General features: G+C 39.2%; 1 long non-coding RNA gene across 1 annotated transcript; it reads right to left on the bottom strand.

The window, feature by feature from the left end:
• Positions 1–391: 391 nt before the first annotated feature.
• Positions 392–10,930, bottom strand: LOC121373343. Its single transcript, XR_005958067.1, has 2 exons — positions 10,868–10,930; positions 392–1,560 (listed from the first exon to the last, which is right to left on the bottom strand). It is a non-coding gene; the product is annotated as an uncharacterized LOC121373343 (long non-coding RNA).
• Positions 10,931–12,296: the final 1,366 nt, after the last annotated feature.

Below are 12,296 nucleotides of genomic sequence, written 5' to 3'. Positions count from 1 at the left end.
TGCAATCATAGAATTATTTACATCAATATTATTAATGTTAACGTTATGTCATAACTTTTATATGCACAGGAATCTGGAAATTAACTAAAGTCGAAGGCTGCAAGGCCAAACCACGGACTTGAAGCATTAAATGAACACATTTAGCAATCGTAATATACTAATATCCCATAAGTACATTATGCCAGCTATTTACAAACATAGTTTCGTCAACTATAACATAGTACGTAACGCTTAGGGGGGTGGGGGTGTAAGTCCAAGCGTTACAAGGGATCGGGGTGTATTGAACAGCGTTACGTAACACAATTTTGTTTTCTCTTAAACGTGCCATGCCATGACAACACTATATAATGTAGGTTTTTAGAGGTAAATATAAACACAAAACTATTATAAATCAAGCTGAAATGCTTTAATACACCAGACATTTTAATATTGTATTTATACTTTTGTGGGTCAATTCAAATCGCGCAAGTGAAAACCCGCGGGTTTGTTTTTTTCCATCTTACAGCAATAGTACACATGGGTATAAATAAACATTGTCACGTTGCTTTGTCTGTGTGTTGGTGCGTGTGTGTGTGTGTGGGGGGGGGGGGGGGGTATATCCGAGCGTTACGTAATATTTTCGGGAATGCATGGTCTAGCGTTACAAGGGGGGTGGGGGTGACTCATTTTGACAAACATAACGTTACTTAATAGTTGAACGGCCCCTAATAGCAATAGTTATACAACTTCGTTTTTGTCTATAGTGCACCGAACGACAAACTGCACTCTTAAAAGTTTCCTTAAATAATAACTATAATAAATGGAATAGCCAGGACATTACACAATACCTGCACATATACAAATGATTACTACTAAATGTAAAAATAATTGTCCAATATTAAAATTAGGTTACTTGAGAAAAGTCGAGGTCACAGCACACGATTTAAATGCTTACTATACAACCACCATTACTCTATGGGGGGGGGGGGGGGGGGGGGGGGCATAACAAATGTGACTATGAAGACCCTGGACGGAAAATGTGTTTCTTCTGATTTGCATTATGCATTAACAATATAACTATTAATCTGAACCACAAGACCGTAATGCGTGCTCGTGGTCGTGTTCATGCATAATGCAGAGTTCAGTGAACATTTCGCAAAATAATGGCTGATTCTATAAATGTCGAGAAATACCAACTAGAGCAGACAAACCACAAAAACAACAATAAACACCGCCCCCATCCCCCCACACACCCACCCCCCAATACAATTAAAATAAAAACAAAATAAAATAAAACATGTATATTAATTTACTGCTAACCAGAACTCAGACGAAACATAAAAACAGCAACAAACAATCCAAACAAACCACACTACAATTAAAATAAAAACAAAATAAAATAAAACGTGTAAATTAATGTACTGCTAATCAGAACTCTGTCTGTGGATTCCCTCTCTCTGGCAATCAGTAAAACAGTTTAATTGATTGATAAATGCAGCCTCCAGATATGCCGATAGCGTGGATCTCTGGTGTGTTAACACTTTGTTCCCGTGTTGCATGCCACTGGTCATCCACGATCAGCTAAAAAATTAAACATATTATTATATACAGTGTATCGCATTACGTATTATAAAACACTTATAGCAAAGCATACATACATCTCACTCCCCAATCAAACGTTTTTTGTTTTTTTTTAACAGAAAAAAACCTGCATTAAAACCATCCAGTAAGGTATTTAGTGGGCCTTATTTGTCTAAATATGCATTATAATTGGAAATTACATTCATTTGGAATACGAAACCTCGCTATTGTATATTCCAAAACAATTTAACTGAACCACAATCGGATTCCCAGTCTGGAGCTCCACGCGGTAAGACGTGTTTGTTTCGCGTGTGCACACTGCACGTGCTTTCGTGTGCTCGACTTGGGGGTCCTTCATTTCGTTGTTTTTGTCAGCGAAATGAAGTTTTGTACTGGGATGTATGCGGCCATTGGAACTGATTGAACGCTGGAACGCTTCTCGTTTCGACAGCCTGCACCATCAGTTTGGATTCTTTTTTAGCGAGATTCCTTGCCTCCACGCCATTTCTCCGTCTGACTGTCAACTTGGTTTTTTTCGTGACTCGTATGACGGCCATTCTGCAGAACGCCACGGTTGGTTCGCGTTTAGTCTCTACATGTCCGAGCCTGTCCTAGCAGCACTGGAGGATTGACCGCCCCACTCTAAGAAGAAATAGGAAGCGGGGTCGGCCCCTACTACTCTTTTTCTAGACTTTACCTTGCTTTATAGTGATACCATCTCGTATCTTCCGGAGTCGGGCCCGTCCGCACCACTATACCAAACCATGACGACTGGACTATACCCTAGTCTGATACTCTCTCATTCAGACGGATCCGGCTCCTCAAGATCTGTATTTCAGCACAGCACTACACCTTCAACGTCTATTGACTGTCAATCCAGGGGTCTTCTTGACGGGATGCAACCCATCTCGTCCCTTTAAGCTGTGCACCCAAACGGCCTTATCGAGGCCACTCGCGTGGACATATCGATCGGACTTTAAACTTTTAGATCTGCGTTCAAAATTTTATGTCGAAATTACTTCTTTTTTTTAAATATTATTAAATAGTCCGATCCTCTCTTCTTTCTCTTTTTTTTAATTTTGGACTGTCCTTCTAAAATGCTCCAAATTATATAAATATTCGGCCGAGCAGTCAATTCTTTTTATTTTTGGCTTGTAACCTTTTTAAAAAAAAATTATTTATTCTATTAACTTTTTTACTAATTGCTATTTTCAAAATTCTACCCATTTTCAACCCCCGCCCCCTCCATCCCGAGTCGGGCCACCGATCTTATCGGAGGTCGGACTCGGGATGGGCGTGTTCGAAATCCTAGTGGTATATGGGCACGTTAAACTAGTTATCATTATCATGAACCACAATCGAGGGAATCCCATAACAACCAGAGATTATGCTTTAAAAAAAAAAAAAAACATTTGGAACTCTTTTGTGAGTTGTCATAAAATGTACGGCAAATCCGAGTAGTGATGAGGCTATATATATACGGCAGGCGTATAATGTATCCTTGAGCTTTATATAAACAACCGCTGTGTGTAGAGACTTGGAAAATAAGGGCCGGCTATAAACGTGGCAAATAATTAAAAATATATTATTTCAAAACAAAATAACGACGAATACGTTGAAATAAAATGATAAACAGTCTGAACATGAACACACGATTGTTTTATCTTATTATGATCTTAGTTTGTCTTTTTGTTTATTTTTAATTATTTTTTTACAGATTTACGGTACTCAGGACCACTGCAGGTGCGTGTGCTGGGTCTAGACTGAATCGAGCGAAGTTTATTGAGGGGCTGTCGAGAAAAAAAGATCTCGGAAAAGTATGGGGAAAAGAAAATTTGCTTAAATAGGCGGATATAATTTTAAAATTTAGTGTTATTTGTTTATTTGTTGTGTTTTTGTTTGTTTGTTTCGGGGGTGCCTTTTTTATTGAGCTACCGTACACAGTATCACTGCAGGCGCATGTGCAGGGATTTTAGCGGCGGGTGGATGAGTCTAGACTAAGGCGAGCGAACTTTACGGTAGGGTGCGGTCGAGACATGCTATCCCGGGTAATGTATCAGAAAAACCCCAAATTGCACGCACCTGTACTAACAGCAGAACATTGTGGCGCAATCGTTTTTGCTTCATATATAATTTAATGTCCTGCGTTACTAGAAGATGAAGCCTCCTTTATTTGTGTACTAATGCGTAGATTACAATGTTGTGTCAATAAAATTTACTTCATTGATCTCATTGATTTTTCTTGGTCATTCCTACTCGAGACAGCGAAGAATGCGGTTGTGTTCAGCGAACGTCGAGGTGTCTGCCCCCCCCCCCCCCCCCCCACACACACACACCCTTGGGGCTGTGTTGCGCGAGCTTGCTCCTTTGGCCAAGTATCGCGTTGAACACAATGGGAGTTCAGTTATTGCCACCTTGTATTACAGTGACAATAGACCGAAGAGAACGAGCAGTAGGAGGAGAAGGCGTCCCAAAGCGGCTCAGTGGGTACCAAACCCGGCGGCTCAACTGCCAGGGGCAGTCCCACCTGCTTCAAAGAAGAAGTCGAGACCGGTAGGGGCGGTTCAAGGGGGGGTCCCTTCTGCTTCGCCGCCCCCCCCCCCACTACTTGGAAGCAGCAGACGACAGGAGCGGCAAGGGGGGGGGGCTAAGCTGTCAGCTCAACTGGCAGTGGCGGCCCCTCCCCCTGCAGCACCAGCGCCGATGGAGACAGGACATGTCCAAGTGTCGTCAGCTCCAGCCAGCCCACCGGCATCTCCACGAGTTGTTGCGACAGCTGTTGCAGAGCGGGACGCCAAGAAGAGGAAACTGTCAGTTCAGGACCCGTCTGACACCCAAGCGACTATTTGCCAGACTACAAGCCTCATGGACGGTACCGTGAGTGTATGAAGGGGGAGTTCACTGCTACCTTCCAACTGCCAGGCCCCTTCATCCCCAAGTGTTGGAGACCAACACCATCTGGTCAGAGGCGGTACCTATTCCAGTAGGTCGAGAAGAGTCGCACCTTTTAATTGACGTCTGAACGGAACGGTGTGTATCAGCATGGACTGCTGAAATCAGACATGAATAATCCAATCGTCCATCGGATTATCAGGCTAATACTTCCGGAAGATTACCCAGCCTTACTTCGGGGAGAGTGCTACATTGCCTGCCTCACTTATTCCCGAGGTTCCGAACCGATCACCCCAATATCTCGCCATGAGTTCCGCCAAACCTCTCCTAGGATAGGAACCTCCTTTTGGGGGCTTAGTTGGACTTTAAATCTTTTGGCCGTGGTTCAGTATGTTATGTTTATTTATTTTTGTAAACTGTCCGACACACTTTACTTTGTCAGACCGTCTAAATTGCTCAAATCACCCTAACACCTTTTTGGCTGAACACTCTAATATTATATTTTGGATTTTAAATTTTATCTAGACATGAGTCGAATGTAGCAGCTCCTTTTGGCTCTTTTTGGCTTTAGGTCCCTTAACCTAACTACTAAATTCGTATTCCAAATTCCGCCTACCTTAAACTCCCACTTCGAGTGTAGTTTGTGACGTCCTGGCAATTTGCTTCCAGCTCTTTACAATTAAAATGCATGCTATATGTAATGTAGATCGTGGTTAATATATAATAAAAAAAACTAACAATAATAACACTTCTGAGAATGTCACCATATTTAAGTCACTAACCGAACCGATGTGTAAAACAAGTTAAACCGTCAGTACTGTTACCGTACACCAGCATGTCACAAGTTATGTCACATTGCATTCCTTACACCAGCATGCCACAAGTTATATCACATTGCATGCCGTACACCAGCATGTCACAAGTTATGTCACATTGCATGCCGTAAACCAGCATGTCACAAGTTATGTCACATTGCATGCCCTACACCAGCATGTCACAAGCTATGTCACGTTGCATGCTGTACACCAGCATGTCAGAACTTGTGGAAAATCGCATGCCTTACCCCAGCAAGTCAAAATTCGTGTCACATTGCATGACGTACCCCAGCGTGCCCCAAGGTGTGGCACACTGCATGCTGTACACCAGCGTGTCACAAGTTGTGCCACATTGCATGCCGTACCCCAGCATGTCACGCGTTGTGTCACATTGCATGCCGCACCACAGCATGTCACGCATTGTGTCACATTGCATGCCCTACACCAGCATGTCACAAGTTGTGTCACATTGCATGCAGTACACCAGCATGTCACAAGTGGTGTCACATTGCATGCCCTACACCAGCATGTCACAAGTCATGTCACATTGCATGCCGTACACCAGCATGTCACAAGTGGTGTCACATTGCATGCCCTACACCAGCATGTCACAAGTCATACCACATTGCATGCCGTACACCAGCATGTCGTGCCACATTGCATGCCGTACACCAGCATGTCACAAGTCGTGCCTCATTGCATGCCGTACACCAGTATGTCACAAGTTGTGCCGCATTGCATGCCGTACACCAGCATGTCGTGCCACATTGCATGCCGTACGCCAGCATGTCGTGCCACATTGCATGCCGTACACCAGCATGTCGTGCCACATTGCATGCCGTACACCAGCATGTCACAAGTCGTGCCTCATTGCATGCCGTGCACCAGCATGTCACAAGTTGTGTCACATTCCATGCCGTACAACAACAGGTCACTAGTTGTGTCACATTGCATGCCGTACAACAACAAGTCACTAGTTGTGTCACATTGCATGCCGTACCCCAGCATGCCACAAGTTGTGTCACATTGCCAGCCATACACCAGCATGCCACAAATCGTGTCATAATGCATGCCATACACCAGCATGACACAAGTCGTGTCACATTGCATGCCGTACGCCAGCATGTCTCAAGTTGTGTCACATTGCATGCCGTACCCCAGCATGCCACAAGGTTTGTCATTTTGCATGCCATACACCACCATGTCACAAGTCGTGTCACATTGCATGCCGTACATCAGCATGTCACAAGTCATGCCACATTGCATGCCGTACACCACCATGTCACAAGTTGTGTCACAATGCATGCCTTATCCCAGCATGTCGCAGGTTGTGTCACATTGCATGCCTTACACCAGCATGTCACAAATCGTGCCACATTGCATGCCGTACAACAGCATGTCACGAGTCATGCCACATTGCATCCCGTACACCACCATGCCACAAGTTGTGTCAACAGCTTTGATTATTGAGGCCAATGTCGCTTCTTTGTGTTTACATTTGGTGATTTTTAGTGCGTCTGATAGTATTTGAAAAATGGACCCCAGCATGACACAAATTGTGTCACACTGCATGCCGTACACCAGCATGTCACACACAGTGCCACATTGCATGCCGTACACCACCATGTCACAAGTTGTGTCACATGTGAAGGAGTACAAAGTGCGAAGAAGGTTTCATAAATAAATATATATCGATATGTGATAGATTTAATAAGCGTTTATGATGTTTGGAATACATTATACCACTGGACCTGTTGTTTCTTAAAATATTCATAATTACCATTTTTAAATAAGATACATTTTTCAGTTTCCAACTTTTCATTTATTATAGTTTTTAAGGCAGACAAGTTTATTTTTTGTTTTGGTATTTTCATGGTATCAATATAATATTTTATGTTAATAACCAATTTATTGCATATGTATTTGTTTTCTTAAGCAGACCCAAAATTGCAATATGTTTATCTATACTTATGCATTCTCCTATAATATTGAAAATCCAGTTTGTAATATTTTTTCCCACATTATTTAACATAAAAACAATCATAACATAGATATTCAATTGTCTCTGACATACGGTTACAACAAGTACATTTATTTCCATTAATATAATGTATTGTATATAGAAAAGTGTTTGTGAGAAATTTGTGTAAAATGTTATATTGAAATCAACGTAACGTTGTTATCTTTAACGCATTTAAAAGGTATATTGTAAAATATATTCCATTATGCTGTTGAATAATAATAATAAAAAACCTTTATTTTTATATTTTAATTGAGACTTTGGAATGGCTGTTGTTTCCAAATAGCTCTATAAAACATTTCATTGCATTAATTAAAGAAGCATACTCTAGGAAGTGTGTTCTTCTATTACACTTTGCCGTAACATCGAATACATTTTGAAATCCTCCATCAGTATTAACTAAATCACTTATGAAAAAAATAAGTTTTCAACATATTTTTTAATAAAAACTATGCTCCTTTTATTTTTATATTTTACAGTTGAACAAAATGTTTATACCAGCTAAATCGTTTTCATGTTATATTGGTTGTTTATATTAGATGTGTCGCCAGCTATCAAGAACATCATTCCAAAAAGGGTTAGTCATATTTTTAAATTTTAAATTAATAAAATGTTCGCCATATATAATTAGTTCTTTGATTGATATACCTGTAACAGACGAGAAAAGACATGTTAGTTTTGTGTTGATTAAAAGTAACCCTACCCACGTTTATCAGGTTTATTTTGCCAAATGAATTTGTAAATTTAACTTTTCAACTAACTGTTCCGACGGGGATGTTAGCGAATTTCACAAATTTGTTATTTTTGGTAATATTATTAATTTAATCACTGTTAGTCTGCCTAATAGTGTAAGTTTACGGGCACTCCGTGCTTTCATTGCAATTTCCATTTCTCCTATTTTTGGCTCGAAATTATCTTTAATAATATCTTGTAAATTTAAAGAGAAATTAATATCTAATAAAGTCAGTTGGGCTGAACCCCATTCTAGCTTCCATGTAAAATGATGAAACACTTATTTTGAATATGTTATTCTGCCTGTCCATATTATCTTTGGTTTTGAATAATTTAGCTTCATGTGTTTGCAAAGAACTCCATTGTAGTAAGTGTATTGTACAGGACATCTGGTGATGCATCTAAGACAAAGGTAATGTCGTCGGCATATTTAGGAATCAGGAATTCATCTCCATCAATATTTATACCCTTAATATTTTTAATTATTATTACATATTAAAATTGCAAGTATTTTCGCGCATATTACACATATGTCAGGAGATAATGGGTCACCTTGACTACAGCCTCTATTTCATTTTCATTTCTTGAACGAAAGACCATAATACAGAATTAAAAGCTTTCAGAAAGTCTACTAATAGTAACTGACCTGATATATTTTGTTTCGTTATATTACATAATGTCATATATTAAATGTATATTTTTGCCTATATATCTTACTTTTATAAATCCAATTTGATCTTTTTTAAATAATTGTATCAAAAATGTTTTTGGTTTTTTTATCCTATTTGCAATATCTGATGCTATTTTATAGGTACAGTTTAAAAGCGTTAGATGTCTCCAAATGTTAAGAAATTGCTTAGATTTGTTTTGGAATACATGTTACAATACCCAACTGTTGCACATTAGACATTTCTTGGATCCAGTAGTCGAAATTAATAGATCTATCTAAAAAAATATCCCAAATCTATCCAAAAGCATTTTTAAAACTCAGCTAAGAAACAATTGTATTCCTTAATTTCATCTGCTATATTTTCACATTTAACCAATGTGGTTTGAATTAAGTGTTTAATAAAACAACTTGGTTTCTTTCAATATTTCTTTTTGATCTGTACTAACTGTTCAATCTGCTTGTTCTATGTTTGTTGTTAGTTTCGATTACTGAGGCCAGTGTCGCTTCTCCATGTCTACGTTTGATGATTATCAATGCATCTGATTGTTGTTTTTAAAATGTAATTGAAACAATTGTACCTATAAAAATGGATATGCAATTACGATAAAATATCGAACACAACCCCTACGACTGATTACTTGTTAATCTGACAACACCCATTGTAAGTTGGGAGCGGGTGGAATTTCAACGAAACTAGAGTTCGCCAACTTTATCATGACAGTTGATAGTCTGAGCCAAACATTAGACCAAATTATGAGCCAGCTGATATGGGTGCTGAAATATTGATAACAAGGTTTCTTTTTACATGGTGACTATCTCGGAAAATTCAAGATGTATCATGGGCATGTTTTTCAAATTAAAAGTTTGGTGGGACCATTGGGCTATGTCTCGTTCCAGCCAGTGCACCACGACTGGTATAACAAAGGCCGTGGTATGTATTACTCTGTCTGTGGGATGGTGCATATAAAATATCCCTATCGAAAAAGTAGTCCATGAAGTAGCGACAGCGGGTTTCCTCTCTCAATACCTGTGTGGTCCTTAACCATATGTCTAAAGTCATATGACCGTAAATAAAATGTGTTGAGTGTGTCGTTAATTAAAACATTTTTTTTTTCCAATTAAAAGTCGGAAAACAAATATACGGCAATGGTTATATGTGGGGGAGGGGGAATGCTTTTGTCCTAAACGTCCGTATCGATTTGCTAAGCTACCTGACTACATTTCCTTGCCCACTGCACAGTGCAGAACAAATTTGTCTGACCCTAGGGCTAGATAAATCTGTCTGACCCTAGGGCTAGATAAATCTGACTGACCCTAGGGCTAGATAAATCTGACTGACCCTAGGACTAGATAAATCTGTCTGACCCGAGGGCTAGATAAATCTGTCTGACCCGAGGGCTAGATGATGTATACATATATTTGACGTCATAACTCATGTTTTATGATGATTGACGTCATAACTCATGGTTTTCAAAATTAGGTTTGCCATTTCACGTTGTATCATTGTATCATTAATATTTTCAACTTTGTATTTATTGGTAAGTTGAAGATTACATATTTATGTCGTTGCATAAGGTGGACTATATTTTCTCACGTATGATTAAATTTGTTTGCAGGTGAAATGTATACGAATCGTTCTACAATAAACAAACCGTAGCTTACAAAATTAATGTTTTGTTACTGTAATTAAATGGGCAAGAAAAAGAATCAGTTACCGTTGTGAGGAATAGATACGGCAATTCCAACCCTCGGTAAACATCGGCCCTCACAAAAAAAAAAAAAAAAAACATTTTGTCCCTCGGGTTGGAATAGCCTCATTTATATTTCAAAACGGTGATAGATTCTATTAATATGACTATATGTAATAAAAACGGTCGCTATTCTGATAACGTCATTTGAGCATGCACCCCCCCCCCCCCCCCCCCACACACACACACCCCCGAAGCTGGGTAGTATTTACCTGTGAGATTGGCAGGACACACACTGTCAAGAAATACAAGAATTGTCTCATAGTACGATAGTTACAAATGTCACTTGATCCCAAATTCAGACTCGTTATCGAGATAAACATAGTATATTTGTTAAAACTTAAGTCATTGGACCACTTCTTTATTTCGAGATAGCACACGTCGAGATAACGATGTTTAATTGTAAATGATACTGAATTGTATTACTTACCGAATCCCACGGATCCCGTTTCGGTGACTTGTGCCAGATTGTTTAGACTGTTTTTGTAGATCTTGCACAGCTGTTGTTGTTGGTTGAAGACGAATGCAGTGCAGACATCGGTAAGACTTTTCTCACAAACGTCGAGACAACCGACGCAAGTAGTGATTCCCGTTTTGGTAACCAGTGCTTCTTCCACGACGGCTTTGTCGGTAAAAACTCTTTTATAGGTCACTGGACCCAATCCACATCTCTGAGAATCAACATTTACTGCAAGAACTCCAGCGGCTATGATGATGCAGATATGTGATGAGGGAATACTGAATTCTGGGTAAATCTTCATGGTGACTTTATTTTAAAATTAAAATATAAGTATGTTTGCAGATGTTTTTCTTTTGTATTGTTTTTGTTTTGTTGTTGTTTTGTTTCTTCGTTTCCTCTTTTTTAATGTAAAATTCAAAGTTTAGATGATCCTCTCTCAAGTCAAATTTCAATCAGGAATCGTTGTTCAACTGTCGACCAAAAATCTAGCAGACGACAATGCTGACGTGTCATGTATAGAATTTGAACCACGTGACCTTTCAACCGCCCACTAGTAATGCGATCTAAAAATCAGAGGACAAAATCTGAGATCCTATGAGAAAGACTGAAACAAACTTTGAAATGTCTCTTGTCGAAATTTGAATGTTTTAACTTGAGAAAAATCCAGCCGGCATGTGTGAGACTGTGTTCGCTACTGTCGTCAAAGGAGCCTACAGAAGCTGATTAATGTTTTGCGAAAGTGGAATTGAAGTTTTTGTTTATAGATTCCTGTCAATTATTGATCACTCTTAAGAGTTCTCAAACAAATGATTCTGTTTAAAATGACAACTTGCTAAAGTGGTTATAAATAGCTAATTAAGCTTCGAACTGCAATTAAGGACGTTTAAAATGTAATGCTGTGCATAATTCAGAGCTGCCAACTGCGACGCTTTGGGCGTAGTTTGCTACGCTTAGTCCACGTTCGCTGCGCTGCTACGTTCATGCCCAAACTGCTACGCTCAGTTGAACAAAAAATCCAGTATGATACGCTAATGAAAACCAGTAATAACTTTTGCAACAGATAAATATAACTGTGTATTTGGCCAAAGTTTCTACTAACGAATTATGTTTTATTTGGCAAGCGTATACGTTTCATCTTTATCACAAATTATAGGTCTATAAAGTATAGTTGAAAAGCGGGCGATTTCTGGCATTTATACTAAAAATTGGACGTAATCTTGGAATACAGTATCTAAAAGCTGAATTCCTCATGTCTCTGGTGTTTTAAATTTTTTATTCAAACATATAAAAGTATAATTTGCGGATTACGAACCATTGTGCAAGATGTATAGTAAGATGTATTCTATAACAGACATGTAGTTTTACTGTAGGCCGATCCCAGTGTTGCGTACTATAATAC

This window comes from Gigantopelta aegis, chromosome 5 (genome assembly GCF_016097555.1).
Source record: "Gigantopelta aegis isolate Gae_Host chromosome 5, Gae_host_genome, whole genome shotgun sequence".
Taxonomy (NCBI): Eukaryota; Metazoa; Mollusca; class Gastropoda; order Neomphalida; family Peltospiridae; genus Gigantopelta; species Gigantopelta aegis.
The sequence above is the reverse complement of the archived record's forward strand: the minus strand, read 5'-3'. Positions and strand labels throughout refer to the sequence as shown.